Source organism: Vidua macroura (assembly GCF_024509145.1).
Source record: "Vidua macroura isolate BioBank_ID:100142 chromosome W unlocalized genomic scaffold, ASM2450914v1 whyW_random_scaffold_30, whole genome shotgun sequence".
Classification (NCBI taxonomy): Eukaryota; Metazoa; Chordata; class Aves; order Passeriformes; family Viduidae; genus Vidua; species Vidua macroura.
The window spans coordinates 6,417,694-6,433,182 of NW_026530534.1; positions in this window are offsets into that span (position 1 = coordinate 6,417,694).

Genomic DNA, 15,489 nt, shown 5'->3' on the forward strand with positions numbered 1-15,489 from the left:
CAGGACGTTCGACCTTACCTCGGCAGGGAGACCAAGCTTCCCAAGCCTAGTAGGAGAGTCAGGCAAGGGGGCATGGCCGGCGTTCGAGTGTAAGGCTCGGCAGGACGTTCGACCTTACCTCGGCAGGGAGACCAAGCTTCCCAAGCCTAGTAGGGTCAGGCAAGGGGGCTTGGCCGGAGTACGAGTGTAAGTCTCGGCAGGACGTTCGACCTTACCTCGGCAGGGAGACCAAGCTTCCCAAGCCTAGTAGGAGAGTCAGGCAAGGGGGCTTGTCCGGAGTTCGAGTGTAAGGCTCGGCAGGACGTTCGACCTTACCTCGGCAGGGAGACCAAGCTTCCCAAGCCTAGTAGGAGAGTCAGGCAAGGGGGCTTGGCCGGAGTTCGAGTGTAAGGCTCGGCAGGGAGACCAAGCTTCCCAAGCCTAATAGGAGAGTCAGGCAAGGGGGCTTGGCTGGAGTTCGAGTGTAAGGCTCGGCAGGACGTTCGACCTTACCTTGGCAGGGAGACCAAGCTTCCCAAGCCTAGTAGGGTCAGGCAAGGGGGCTTGGCCGGCGTTCGAGTGTAAGGCTCGGCCGGACGTTCGACCTTACCTCGGCAGGGAGACCAAGCTTCCCAAGCCCAGGAGGGAAGTCAGGCAAGGGGGCTTGGCCAGAGATCGAGTGAAAGGCTCGGCAGGACGTTCGACCTTACCTCAGCAGGGAGACCGAGCTTCCCAAGCCTAGTAGGAGAGTCAGGCAAGGGGGCTTGTCCGGAGTTCGAGTGTAAGGCTCGGCAGGACGTTCGACCTTACCTCGGCAGGGAGACCAAGCTTCCCAAGCCTAGTAGGAGAGTCAGGCAAGGGGGCTTGGCCGGAGTTCGAGTGTAAGGCTCGTCAGGACGTTCGACCTTACCTCGGCAGGGAGACCAAGCTTCCCAAGCCTAGTAGGAGAGTCAGGCAAGGGGGCATGGCCGGCGTTCGAGTGTAAGGCTCGGCAGGATGTTCGACCTTACCTCGGCAGGGAGACCAAGCTTCCCAAGCCTAGTAGGAGAGTCCGGCAAGGGGGCTTGTCTGGAGTTCGAGTGTAAGGCTCGGCAGGACGTTCGACCTTACCTCGCCAGGGAGACGAAGCTTCCCAAGCCTAGTAGGAGAGTCAGGCAAGGGGGCTCGGCCGGCGTTCGAGTGTAAGGCTCGGCAGGACGTTCAACCTTACCTCGGCAGGGAGACCAAGCTTCCCAAGCCTAGTAGGAGAGTCAGGCAAGGGGGCTTGGCCGGAGTTCGAGTGTAAGGCTCGGCAGGACGTTCGACCTTACCTCGGCAGGGAGACCAAGCTTCCCAAGCCTAGTATGAGAGTCAGGCAAGGGGGCTTGGCCGGAGTTCGAGTGTAAGGCTCGGCAGGACGTTCGACCTTACCTCGGCAGGTAGACCAAGCTTCCCAAGCCTAGTAGGAGAGTCAGGCAAGGGGGCATGGCCGGCGTTCGAGTGTAAGGCTCGGCAGGACGTTCGACCTTACCTCGGCAGGGAGACCAAGCTTCCCAAGCCTAGTAGGGTCAGGCAAGGGGGCTTGGCCGGAGTACGAGTGTAAGTCTCGGCAGGACGTTCGACCTTACCTCGGCAGGGAGACCAAGCTTCCCAAGCCTAGTAGGAGAGTCAGGCAAGGGGGCTTGTCCGGAGTTCGAGTGTAAGGCTCGGCAGGACGTTCGACCTTACCTCGGCAGGGAGACCAAGCTTCCCAAGCCTAGTAGGAGAGTCAGGCAAGGGGGCTTGGCCGGAGTTCGAGTGTAAGGCTCGGCAGGGAGACCAATCTTCCCAAACCTAGTAGGGTCAGGCAAGGGGGCTTGTCCGGAGTTCGAGTGTAAGGCTCGGCAGGACGTTCGACCTTACCTCGGCAGGGAGACCAAGCTTCCCAAGCCTAGTAGGAGAGTCAGGCAAGGGGGCTTGGCCGGAGTTCGAGTGTAAGGCTCGGCAGGACGTTCGGCCTTACCTCGGCAGGGAGACCAAGCTTCCCAAGCCTAGTAGGAGAGTCAGGCAAGGGGGCTTGGCCGGAGTTCGAGTGTAAGGCTCGGCAGGGACGTTCGACCTGACCTCGGCAGGGAGACCAAGCTTCCCGAGCCTAGTAGGGTCAGGCAAGGGGGCTTGGTCGGCGTTGGAGTGTAAGGCTCGGCAGGACGTTCGACCTTACCTTGGCAGGGAGACCAAGCTTCCCAAGCCTAGTAGGGTCAGGCAAGGGGGCTTGGCCGGCGTTCGAGTGTAAGGCTCGGCCGGACGTTCGACCTTACCTCGGCAGGGAGACCAAGCTTCCCAAGCCTAGGAGGGAAGTCAGGCAAGGAGGCTTGGCCAGAGATCGAGTGTAAGGCTCGGCAGGACGTTCGACCTTTCCTCAGCAGGGAGACCAAGCTTCCCAAGCCTAGTAGGAGAGTCAGGCAAGGGGGCTTGTCCGAAGTTCGAGTGTAAGGCTCGGCAGGACGTTCGACCTTACCTCGGCAGGGAGACCAAGCTTCCCAAGCCTAGTAGGAGAGTCAGGCAAGGGGGCTTGGCCGGAGTTCGTGTGTAAGGCCCGGCAGGACGTTCGACCTTACCTCGGCAGGGAGACCAAGCTTCCCAAGCCTAGTAGGAGAGTCATGCAAGGGGGCTTGTCCGGAGTTCGAGTGTAAGGCTCGGCAGGACGTTCGACCTTGCCTCGGCAGGGAGACCAAGCTTCACAAGCCTAGTAGGAGAGTCAGGCAAGGGGGCTTGGCCGGAGTTCGAGTGTAAGGCTCGGCAGGACGTTCGACCTTACCTCGGCAGGGAGACCAAGCTTCCCAAGCCTAGTAGGAGAGTCAGGCAAGGGGGCTTGTCCAGAGATCGAGTGTAAGGCTCGGCAGGACGTTCGACCTTACCTCGGCAGGGAGACCAAGCTTCCCAAGCCTAGTAGGAGAGTCAGGCAAGGGGGCATGGCCGGCGTTCGAGTGTAAGGCTCGGCAGGATGTTCGACCTTACCTCGGCAGGGAGACCAAGCTTCCCAAGCCTAGTAGGAGAGTCCGGCAAGGGGGCTTGTCTGGAGTTCGAGTGTAAGGCTCGGCAGGACGTTCGACCTTACCTCGCCAGGGAGACGAAGCTTCCCAAGCCTAGTAGGAGAGTCAGGCAAGGGGGCTCGGCCGGCGTTCGAGTGTAAGGCTCGGCAGGACGTTCAACCTTACCTCGGCAGGGAGACCAAGCTTCCCAAGCCTAGTAGGAGAGTCAGGCAAGGGGGCTTGGCCGGAGTTCGAGTGTAAGGCTCGGCAGGACGTTCGACCTTACCTCGGCAGGGAGACCAAGCTTCCCAAGCCTAGTATGAGAGTCAGGCAAGGGGGCATGGCCGGCGTTCGAGTGTAAGGCTCGGCAGGACGTTCGACCTTACCTCGGCAGGGAGACCAAGCTTCCCAAGCCTAGTAGGGTCAGACAAGGGGGCTTGGCCGGAGTACGAGTGTAAGTCTCGGCAGGACGTTCGACCTTACCTCGGCAGGGAGACCAAGCTTCCCAAGCCTAGTAGGAGAGTCAGGCAAGGGGGCTTGGCCGGAGTTCGAGTGTAAGGCTCGGCAGGACGTTCGACCTTACCTCGGCAGGGAGACCAAGCTTCCCAAGCCTAGTAGGAGAGTCAGGCAAGGGGGCTTGGCCGGAGTTCGAGTGTAAGGCTCGGCAGGGAGACCAAGCTTCCCAAGCCTAATAGGAGAGTCAGGCAAGGGGGCTTGGCTGGAGTTCGAGTGTAAGGCTCGGCAGGACGTTCGACCTTACCTTGGCAGGGAGACCAAGCTTCCCAAGCCTAGTAGGGTCAGGCAAGGGGGCTTGGCCGGCGTTCGAGTGTAAGGCTCGGCCGGACGTTCGACCTTACCTCGGCAGGGAGACCAAGCTTCCCAAGCCCAGGAGGGAAGTCAGGCAAGGGGGCTTGGCCAGAGATCGAGTGTAAGGCTCGGCAGGACGTTCGACCTTACCTCAGCAGGGAGACCGAGCTTCCCAAGCCTAGTAGGAGAGTCAGGCAAGGGGGCTTGTCCGGAGTTCGCGTGTAAGGCTCGGCAGGACGTTCGACCTTACCTCGGCAGGGAGACCAAGCTTCCCAAGCCTAGTAGGAGAGTCAGGCAAGGGGGCTTGGCCGGAGTTCGAGTGTACTGCTCGGCAGGACATTCGACCTTACCTCGGCAGGGAGACCAAGCTTCCCAAGCCTAGTAGGAGAGTCAGGCAAAGGGGCTTGTCCGGAGTTCGAGTGTAAGGCTCGGCAGGGAGGCCAAGCTTCCCAAGCCTAATAGGAGAGTCAGGCAAGGGGGCTTGGCTGGAGTTCGAGTGTAAGGCTCGGCAGGACGTTCGACCTTACCTTGGCAGGGAGACCAAGCTTCCCAAGCCTAGTAGGGTCAGGCAAGGGGGCTTGGCCGGCGTTCGAGTTTAAGGCTCGGCCGGACGTTCGACCTTACCTCGGAAGGGAGACCAAGATTCCCAAGCCTAGTAGGAGAGTCAGGCAAGGGGGCTTGGCCGGAGTTCGAGTGTAAGGCTCGGCAGGACGTTCGACCTTACCTCGGCAGGGAGACCAAGCTTCCCAAGCCTAGTAGGAGAGTCAGGCAAGGGGGCTTGTCTGGAGTTCGAGTGTAAGGCTCGGAAGGACGTTCGACCTTACCTCGGCAGGGACACCAAGCTTCCCAAGCCTAGTAAGAGAGTCAGGCAAGGGGGCTTGTCTGGAGTTCGAGTGTAAGGCTCGGCAGGACGTTCGACCTTACCTCGCCAGGGAGACGAAGCTTCCCAAGCCTAGTAGGAGAGTCAGGCAAGGGGGCTCGGCCGGCGTTCAAGTGTAAGGCTCGGCAGGACGTTCAACCTTACCTCGGCAGGGAGACCAAGCTTCCCAAGCCTAGTAGGAGAGTCAGGCAAGGGGGCTTGGCCGGAGTTCGAGTATAAGGCTCGGCAGGACGTTCGACCTTACCTCGGCAGGGAGACCAAGCTTCCCAAGCCTAGTAGGAGAGTCAGGCAAGGGGGCATGGCCGGCGTTCGAGTGTAAGGCTCGGCAGGACGTTCGACCTTACCTCGGCAGGGAGACCAAGCTTCCCAAGCCTAGTAGGGTCAGGCAAGGGGGCTTGGCCGGAGTACGAGTGTAAGTCTCGGCAGGACGTTCGACCTTACCTCGGCAGGGAGACCAAGCTTCCCAAGCCTAGTAGGAGAGTCAGGCAAGGGGGCTTGGCCGGAGTTCGAGTGTAAGGCTCGGCAGGGAGACCAAGCTTCCCAAGCCTAATAGGAGAGTCAGGCAAGGGGGCTTGGCTGGAGTTCGAGTGTAAGGCTCGGCAGGACGTTCGACCTTACCTTGGCAGGGAGACCAAGCTTCCCAAGCCTAGTAGGGTCAGGCAAGGGGGCTTGGCCGGCGTTCGAGTGTAAGGCTCGGCCGGACGTTCGACCTTACCTCGGCAGGGAGACCAAGCTTCCCAAGCCCAGGAGGGAAGTCAGGCAAGGGGGCTTGGCCAGAGATCGAGTGAAAGGCTCGGCAGGACGTTCGACCTTACCTCAGCAGGGAGACCGAGCTTCCCAAGCCTAGTAGGAGAGTCAGGCGAGGGGGCTTGTCCGGAGTTCGAGTGTAAGGCTCGGCAGGACGTTCGACCTTACCTCGGCAGGGAGACCAAGCTTCCCAAGCCTAGTAGGAGAGTCAGGCAAGGGGGCATGGCCGGCGTTCGAGTGTAAGGCTCGGCAGGATGTTCGACCTTACCTCGGCAGGGAGACCAAGCTTCCCAAGCCTAGTAGGAGAGTCCGGCAAGGGGGCTTGTCTGGAGTTCGAGTGTAAGGCTCGGCAGGACGTTCGACCTTACCTCGCCAGGGAGACGAAGCTTCCCAAGCCTAGTAGGAGAGTCAGGCAAGGGGGCTCGGCCGGCGTTCGAGTGTAAGGCTCGGCAGGACGTTCAACCTTACCTCGGCAGGGAGACCAAGCTTCCCAAGCCTAGTAGGAGAGTCAGGCAAGGGGGCTTGGCCGGAGTTCGAGTGTAAGGCTCGGCAGGACGTTCGACCTTACCTCGGCAGGGAGACCAAGCTTCCCAAGCCTAGTATGAGAGTCAGGCAAGTGGGCATGGCCGGCGTTCGAGTGTAAGGCTCGGCAGGACGTTCGACCTTACCTCGGCAGGGACACCAAGCTTCCCAAGCCTAGTAGGGTCAGACAAGGGGGCTTGGCCGGAGTACGAGTGTAAGTCTCGGCAGGACGTTCGTCCTTACCTCGGCAGGGAGACCAAGCTTCCCAAGCCTAGTAGGAGAGTCAGGCAAGGGGGCTTGGCCGGAGTTCGAGTGTAAGGCTCGGCAGGACGTTCGACCTTACCTCGGCAGGGAGACCAAGCTTCCCAAGCCTAGTAGGAGAGTCAGGCAAGGGGGCTTGGCCGGAGTTCGAGTGTAAGGCTCGGCAGGGAGACCAAGCTTCCCAAGCCTAATAGGAGAGTCAGGCAAGGGGGCTTGGCTGGAGTTCGAGTGTAAGGCTCGGCAGGACGTTCGACCTTACCTTGGCAGGGAGACCAAGCTTCCCAAGCCTAGTAGGGTCAGGCAAGGGGGCTTGGCCGGCGTTCGAGTGTAAGGCTCGGCCGGACGTTCGACCTTACCTCGGCAGGGAGACCAAGCTTCCCAAGCCCAGGAGGGAAGTCAGGCAAGGGGGCTTGGCCAGAGATCGAGTGTAAGGCTCGGCAGGACGTTCGACCTTACCTCAGCAGGGAGACCGAGCTTCCCAAGCCTAGTAGGAGAGTCAGGCAAGGGGGCTTGTCCGGAGTTCGAGTGTAAGGCTCGGCAGGTCGTTCGACCTTACCTCAGCAGGGAGACCGAGCTTCCCAAGCCTAGTAGGAGAGTCAGGCAAGGGGGCTTGTCCGGAGTTCGAGTGTAAGGCTCGGCAGGACGTTCGACCTTACCTCGGCAGGGAGACCAAGCTTCCCAAGCCTAGTAGGAGAGTCAGGCAAGGGGGCTTGGCCGGAGTTCGAGTGTAAGGCTCGGCAGGACGTTCGACCTTACCTCGGCAGGGAGACCAAGCTTCCCAAGCCTAGTAGGAGAGTCAGGCAAGGGGGCTTGTCCGGAGTTCGAGTGTAAGGCTCGGCAGGGAGGCCAAGCTTCCCAAGCCTAATAGGAGAGTCAGGCAAGGGGGCTTGGCTGGAGTTCGAGTGTAAGGCTCGGCAGGACGTTCGACCTTACCTTGGCAGGGAGACCAAGCTTCCCAAGCCTAGTAGGGTCAGGCAAGGGGGCTTGGCCGGCGTTCGAGTTTAAGGCTCGGCCGGACGTTCGACCTTACCTCGGAAGGGAGACCAAGATTCCCAAGCCTAGTAGGAGAGTCAGGCAAGGGGGCTTGGCCGGAGTTCGAGTGTAAGGCTCGGCAGGACGTTCGACCTTACCTCGGCAGGGAGACCAAGCTTCCCAAGCCTAGTAGGAGAGTCAGGCAAGGGGGCTTGTCTGGAGTTCGAGTGTAAGGCTCGGAAGGACGTTCGACCTTACCTCGCCAGGGACACCAAGCTTCCCAAGCCTAGTAGGAGAGTCAGGCAAGGGGGCTTGTCTGGAGTTCGAGTGTAAGGCTCGGCAGGACGTTCGACCTTACCTCGCCAGGGAGACGAAGCTTCCCAAGCCTAGTAGGAGAGTCAGGCAAGGGGGCTCGGCCGGCGTTCAAGTGTAAGGCTCGGCAGGACGTTCAACCTTACCTCGGCAGGGAGACCAAGCTTCCCAAGCCTAGTAGGAGAGTCAGGCAAGGGGGCTTGACCGGAGTTCAAGTGTAAGGCTCGGCAGGACGTTCGACCTTACCTCGGCAGGGAGACCAAGCTTCCCAAGCCCAGGAGGGAAGTCAGGCAAGGGGGCTTGGCCAGAGATCGAGTGTAAGGCTCGGCAGGACGTTCGACCTTACCTCGGCAGGGAGACCAAGCTTCCCAAGCCTAGTATGAGAGTCAGGCAAGTGGGCATGGCCGGCGTTCGAGTGTAAGGCTCGGCAGGACGTTCGACCTTACCTCGGCAGGGACACCAAGCTTCCCAAGCCTAGTAGGGTCAGACAAGGGGGCTTGGCCGGAGTACGAGTGTAAGTCTCGGCAGGACGTTCGTCCTTACCTCGGCAGGGAGACCAAGCTTCCCAAGCCTAGTAGGAGAGTCAGGCAAGGGGGCTTGGCCGGAGTTCGAGTGTAAGGCTCGGCAGGACGTTCGACCTTACCTCGGCAGGGAGACCAAGCTTCCCAAGCCTAGTAGGAGAGTCAGGCAAGGGGGCTTGGCCGGAGTTCGAGTGTAAGGCTCGGCAGGGAGACCAAGCTTCCCAAGCCTAATAGGAGAGTCAGGCAAGGGGGCTTGGCTGGAGTTCGAGTGTAAGGCTCGGCAGGACGTTCGACCTTACCTTGGCAGGGAGACCAAGCTTCCCAAGCCTAGTAGGGTCAGGCAAGGGGGCTTGGCCGGCGTTCGAGTGTAAGGCTCGGCCGGACGTTCGACCTTACCTCGGCAGGGAGACCAAGCTTCCCAAGCCCAGGAGGGAAGTCAGGCAAGGGGGCTTGGCCAGAGATCGAGTGTAAGGCTCGGCAGGACGTTCGACCTTACCTCAGCAGGGAGACCGAGCTTCCCAAGCCTAGTAGGAGAGTCAGGCAAGGGGGCTTGTCCGGAGTTCGAGTGTAAGGCTCGGCAGGTCGTTCGACCTTACCTCAGCAGGGAGACCGAGCTTCCCAAGCCTAGTAGGAGAGTCAGGCAAGGGGGCTTGTCCGGAGTTCGAGTGTAAGGCTCGGCAGGACGTTCGACCTTACCTCGGCAGGGAGACCAAGCTTCCCAAGCCTAGTAGGAGAGTCAGGCAAGGGGGCTTGGCCGGAGTTCGAGTGTAAGGCTCGGCAGGACGTTCGACCTTACCTCGGCAGGGAGACCAAGCTTCCCAAGCCTAGTAGGAGAGTCAGGCAAGGGGGCTTGTCCGGAGTTCGAGTGTAAGGCTCGGCAGGGAGGCCAAGCTTCCCAAGCCTAATAGGAGAGTCAGGCAAGGGGGCTTGGCTGGAGTTCGAGTGTAAGGCTCGGCAGGACGTTCGACCTTACCTTGGCAGGGAGACCAAGCTTCCCAAGCCTAGTAGGGTCAGGCAAGGGGGCTTGGCCGGCGTTCGAGTTTAAGGCTCGGCCGGACGTTCGACCTTACCTCGGAAGGGAGACCAAGATTCCCAAGCCTAGTAGGAGAGTCAGGCAAGGGGGCTTGGCCGGAGTTCGAGTGTAAGGCTCGGCAGGACGTTCGACCTTACCTCGGCAGGGAGACCAAGCTTCCCAAGCCTAGTAGGAGAGTCAGGCAAGGGGGCTTGTCTGGAGTTCGAGTGTAAGGCTCGGAAGGACGTTCGACCTTACCTCGCCAGGGACACCAAGCTTCCCAAGCCTAGTAGGAGAGTCAGGCAAGGGGGCTTGTCTGGAGTTCGAGTGTAAGGCTCGGCAGGACGTTCGACCTTACCTCGCCAGGGAGACGAAGCTTCCCAAGCCTAGTAGGAGAGTCAGGCAAGGGGGCTCGGCCGGCGTTCAAGTGTAAGGCTCGGCAGGACGTTCAACCTTACCTCGGCAGGGAGACCAAGCTTCCCAAGCCTAGTAGGAGAGTCAGGCAAGGGGGCTTGACCGGAGTTCAAGTGTAAGGCTCGGCAGGACGTTCGACCTTACCTCGGCAGGGAGACCAAGCTTCCCAAGCCTAGTAGGAGAGTCAGGCAAGGGGGCATGGCCGGCTTTCGAGTGTAAGGCTCGGCAGGACGTTCGACCTTACCTCGGCAGGGAGACCAAGCTTCCCAAGCCTAGTAGGGTCAGGCAAGGGGGCTTGGCCGGAGTACGAGTGTAAGTCTCGGCAGGACGTTCGACCTTACCTCGGCAGGGAGACCAAGCTTCCCAAGCCTAGTAGGAGAGTCAGGCAAGGGGGCTTGGCCGGAGTTCGAGTGTAAGGCTCGGCAGGACGTTCGACCTTACCTCGGCAGGGAGACCAAGCTTCCCAAGCCTAGTGGGAGAGTCAGGCAAGGGGGCATGGCTGGAGTTCGAGTGTAAGGCTCGGCAGGGAGACCAAGCTTCCCAAGCCTAATAGGAGAGTCAGGCAAGGGGGCTTGGCTGGAGTTCGAGTGTAAGGCTCGGCAGGACGTTCGACCTTACCTTGGCAGGGAGACCAAGCTTCCCAAGCCTAGTAGGGTCAGGCAAGGGGGCTTGGCCGGCGTTCGAGTGTAAGGCTCGGCCGGACGTTCGACCTTACCTCGGCAGGGAGACCAAGCTTCCCAAGCCCAGGAGGGAAGTCAGGCAAGGGGGCTTGGCCAGAGATCGAGTGAAAGGCTCGGCAGGACGTTCGACCTTACCTCAGCAGGGAGACCGAGCTTCCCAAGCCTAGTAGGAGAGTCAGGCAAGGGGGCTTGTCCGGAGTTCGAGTGTAAGGCTCGGCAGGACGTTCGACCTTACCTCGGCAGGGAGACCAAGCTTCCCAAGCCTAGTAGGAGAGTCAGGCAAGGGGGCTTGGCCGGAGTTCGAGTGTAAGGCTCGGCAGGACGTTCGACCTTACCTCGGCAGGGAGACCAAGCTTCCCAAGCCTAGTAGGAGAGTCAGGCAAGGGGGCTTGGCCGGAGTTCGAGTGTAAGGCTCGGCAGGGAGACCAAGCTTCCCAAGCCTAATAGGAGAGTCAGGCAAGGGGGCTTGGCTGGAGTTCGAGTGTAAGGCTCGGCAGGACGTTCGACCTTACCTTGGCAGGGAGACCAAGCTTCCCAAGCCTAGTAGGGTCAGGCAAGGGGGCTTGGCCGGCGTTCGAGTGTAAGGCTCGGCCGGACGTTCGACCTTACCTCGGCAGGGAGACCAAGCTTCCCAAGCCTAGGAGGGAAGTCAGGCAAGGGGGCTTGGCCAGAGATCGAGTGTAAGGCTCGGCAGGACGTTCGACCTTACCTCAGGAGGGAGACCAAGCTTCCCAAGCCTAGTAGGAGAGTCAGGCAAGGGGGCTTGTCCGAAGTTCGAGTGTAAGGCTCGGCAGGACGTTCGACCTTACCTCGGCAGGGAGACCAAGCTTCCCAAGCCTAGTAGGAGAGTCAGGCAAGGGGGCTTATCCGGAGTTCGAGTGTAAGGCTCGGCAGGACGTTCGACCTGACCTCGGCAGGGAGACCAAGCTTCCCAAGCCTAGTAGGAGAGTCAGGCAAGGGGGCTTGTCCGGGGTTCGAGTGTAAGGCTCGGCAGGACGTTCGACCTTACCTCGCCAGGGAGACGAAGCTTCCCAAGCCTAGTAGGAGAGTCAGGCAAGGGGGCTTGGCCGGAGTTCGAGTGTAAGGCTCGGCAGGACGTTCGACCTTACCTCGGAAGGGAGACCAAGCTTCCCAAGCCTAGTAGGAGAGTCAGGCAAGGGGGCTTGGCCGGGGTTCGAGTGTAAGGCTCGGCAGGACGTTCGACCTTACCTCGGCAGGGAGACCAAGCTTCCCAAGCCTAGTAGGAGAGTCAGGCAAGGGGGCTTATCCGGAGTTCGAGTGTAAGGCTCGGCAGGACGTTCGACCTCACCTCGGCAGGGAGACCAAGCTTCCCAAGCCTAGTAGGAGAGTCAGGCAAGGGGGCTTGTCCGGAGTTCGAGTGTAAGGCTCGGCAGGACGTTCGACCTCACCTCGGCAGGGAGACCAAGCTTCCCAAGCCTAGTAGGAGAGTCAGGCAAGGGGGCTTGTCCGGAGTTCGAGTGTAAGGCTCGGCAGGAGGTTCGTCCTTACCTCGGCAGGGAGACCAAGCTTCCCAAGCCTAGTAGGAGAGTCATGCAAGGGGGCTTGTCCGGAGTTCGAGTGTAAGGCTCGGCAGGACGTTCGACCTTACCTCGGAAGGGAGACGAAGCTTCCCAAGCCTAGTAGGAGAGTCAGGCAAGGGGGCTTGGCCGGAGTTCGAGTGTAAGGCTTGGCTGGACGTTCGACCTTACCTCGGCAGGGAGACCAATCTTCTCAAGCCTAGTAGGGTCAGGCAAGGAGGCTTGGACGGAGTTCGAGTGTAATGCTCGGCCGGACGTTCGACCTTACCTCGGCAGGGAGACCAAGCTTCCCAAGCTTAGTAGGGTCATGCAAGGGGGCTTGTCCGGAGTTCGAGTGTAAGGCTCGGCAGGACGTTCGACCTTACCTCGGAAGGGAGACCAAGCTTCCCAAGCCTAGTAGGAGAGTCAGGCAAGGGGGCTTGGTCGGCGTTGGAGTGTAAGGCTCGGCCGGACGTTCGACCTTACCTCGGCAGGGAGACCAAGCTTCCCAAGCCTAGGAGGGAAGTCAGGCAAGGGGGCTTGCCCAGAGATCGAGTTTAAGGCTCGGCAGGACGTTCGACCTTACCTCAGCAGGGAGACCAAGCTTCCCAAGCCTAGTAGGAGAGTCAGGCAAGGGGGCTTGTCCGGAGTTCGAGTGTAAGGCTCAGCAGGACGTTCGACCTTACCTCGGCAGGGAGACCAAGCTTCCCAAGCCTAGTAGGAGAGTCAGGCGAGGGGGCTTGGCCGGAGTTCGAGTGTAAGGCTCGGCAGGACGTTCGACCATACCTCGGCAGGGAGACCAAGCTTCCCAAGCCTAGTAGGAGAGTCAGGCAAGGGGGCTTGGCCGGAGTTCGAGTGTAAGGCTCGGAGGGGAGACCAAGCTTCCCAAGCCTAATAGGAGAGTCAGGCAAGGGGGCTTGGCTGGAGTTCGAGTGTAAGGCTCGGCAGGACGTTCGACCTTACCTCGCCAGGGAGACCAAGCTTCCCGAGCCTGGAAGGGTCAGGCAAGGGGGCTTGGCCGGCGTTCGAGTGTAAGTCTTGGCAGGACGTTCGACCTTACCTCGGCAGGGAGACGAAGCTTCCCAAGCCTAGTAAGGTCAGGCAAGGGGGCTTGGCCGGAGTTTGAGTCTAAGGCTCGGCATGACGTTCGACCTTACCTCGGCAGGGAGACCAAGCTTCCCAAGCCTAGTAGGAGAGTCAGGAAAGGGGGCTTGGCCGGAGTTCGAGTGTAAGGCTCGGCAGGACGTTCGACCTTACCTCGGAAGGGAGACCAAGCTTCCCAAGCCTAGTAGGAGAGTCAGGCAAGGGGGCTTGGCCGGAGTTCGAGTGTAAGGCTCGGCAGGACGTTCGACCTTACCTCGGCAGGGAGACCAAGCTTCCCAAGCCTAGTAGGAGAGTCAGGCAAGGGGGCTTATCCGGAGTTCGTGTGTAAGGCTCGGCAGGACGTTCGACCTCACCTCGGCAGGGAGACCAAGCTTCCCAAGCCTAGTAGGAGAGTCAGGCAAGGGGGCTTGGCCGGAGTTGGAGTGTAAGGCTCGGCAGGACGTTCGACCTTACCTCGGAAGGGAGACCAAGCTTCCCAAGCCTAGTAGGAGAGTCAGGCAAGGAGGCTTGGCCGGAGTTCGAGTGTAAGGCTCGGCCGGACCTTCGACCTTACCTCGGCAGGGAGACCAAATTTCCCAAGCCTAGGAGGGAAGTCAGGCAAGGGGGCTTGGCCAGAGATCGAGTGTACGGCTCGGCAGGACATTCGACCTTACCTCAGCAGGGAGACCAAGCTTCCCAAGCCTAGTAGGAGAGTCAGGCAAGGGGGCTTGGCCGGCGTTTGAGTGTAAGGCTTGGCAGGGCGTTCGACCTTACCTCGGCAGGGAGACCAATCTTCTCAAGCCTAGTAGGGTCAGGCAAGGAGGCTTGGCTGGAGTTCCAGTGTAAGGCTCGGCCGGACCTTCGACCTTACCTCGGAAGGGAGACCAAGCTTCCCAAGCCTAGTAGGAGAGTCAGGCAAGGGGGCTTGGCCGGAGTTCGAGTGTAAGGCTCGGCAGGACGTTCGACCTTACCTCAGCAGGGAGACCAAGCTTCCCAAGCCTAGTAGGAGAGTCAGGCAATGGGGCTTGTCCGGAGTTCGAGTGTAAGGCTCGGCAGGATGTTCGACCTTGCCTTGGCAGGGAGACCAAGCTTCCCAAGCCTAGTAGGAGAGTCAGGCAAGGGGGCTTGGCCGGAGTTCGAGTGTAAGGCTCGGCAGGACGTTCAACCTTACCTCGGCAGGGAGACCAAGCTTCCCAAGCCTAGTAGGGTCAGGCAAGGGGGCTTGGCCGGCGTTCGAGTGTAAGGCTCGGCAGGACGTTCGACCTTACCTCGGCAGGGAGACCAAGCTTCCCAAGCCTAGTAGGGTCAGGCAAGGGGGCTTGGCCGGAGTTCGAGTGTAAGGCTCGGCAGGACGTTCGACCTTACCTCGGCAGGGAGACCAAGCTTCCCAAGCCTAGTAGGAGAGTCAGGCAAGGGGGCTTATCCGGAGTTCGAGTGTAAGGCTCGGCAGGACGTTCGACCTTACCTCGGAAGGGAGACCAAGCTTCCCAAGCCTAGTAGGAGAGTCAGGCAAGGGGGCTTGGCCGGAGTTCGAGTGTAAGGCTCGGCAGGACGTTCGACCTTACCTCGGCAGGGAGACCAAGCTTCCCAAGCCTAGTAGGAGAGTCAGGCAAGGGGGCTTGGCCGGAGTTCGAGTGTAAGGCTTGGCTGGACGTTCGACCTTACCTCGGCAGGGAGACCAATCTTCTCAAGCCTAGTAGGGTCAGGCAAGGAGGCTTGGCCGGAGTTCGAGTGTAATGCTCGGCCGGACGTTCGACCTTACCTCGGCAGGGAGACCAAGCTTCCCAAGCTTAGTAGGGTCATGCAAGGGGGCTTGTCCGGAGTTCGAGTGTAAGGCTCGGCAGGACGTTCGACCTTTCCTCGGAAGGGAGACCAAGCTTCCCAAGCCTAGTAGGAGAGTCAGGCAAGGGGGCTTGGTCGGCGTTGGAGTGTAAGGCTCGGCAGGACGTTCGACCTTACCTCGGCAGGGAGACCAAGCTTCCCAAGTCTAGGAGGGAAGTCAGGCAAGGGGGCTTGGCCAGAGATCGAGTGTAAGGCTCGGCAGGACGTTCGACCTTACCTCAGCAGGGAGACCAAGCTTCCCAAGCCTAGTAGGAGAGTCAGGCAAGGGGGCTTGTCCGGAGTTCGAGTGTAAGGCTCAGCAGGACGTTCGACCTTACCTCGGCAGGGAGACCAAGCTTCCCAAGCCTAGTAGGAGAGTCAGGCAAGGGGACTTGGCCGGAGTTCGAGTGTAAGGCTCGGCAGGACGTTCGACCTTACCTCGGCAGGGAGACCAAGCTTCCCAAGCCTAGTAGGAGAGTCAGGCAAGGGGGCTTGGCCGGAGTTCGAGTGTAAGTCTCGGCAGGACGTTCGACCTTACCTTGGCAGGGAGACCAAGCTTCCCAAGCCTAGTAGGGTCAGGCAACGGGGCTTGGCCGGCGTTCGAGTGTAAGGCTCGGCAGGACGTTCGACCTTACCTTGGCAGGGAGACCAAGCTTCCCAAGCCGAGTAGGGTCAGGCAAGGGGGCTTGGCCGGAGTTCGAGTGTAAGGCTCGGCAGGACGTTCGACCTTACCTCGGCAGGGAGACCAAGCTTCCCAGGCCTAGTAGGAGAGTCAGGCAAGGGGGCTTATCCGGAGTTCGAGTGTAAGGCTCGGCAGGACGTTCGACCTTACCTTGGAAGGGAGACCAAGCTTCCCAAGCCTAGTAGGAGAGTCAGGCAAGGGGGCTTGGCCGGAGTTCGAGTGTAAGGCTCGGCAGGACGTTCGACCTTACCTCGGCAGGGAGACCAAGCTTCCCAAGCCTAGTAGGAGA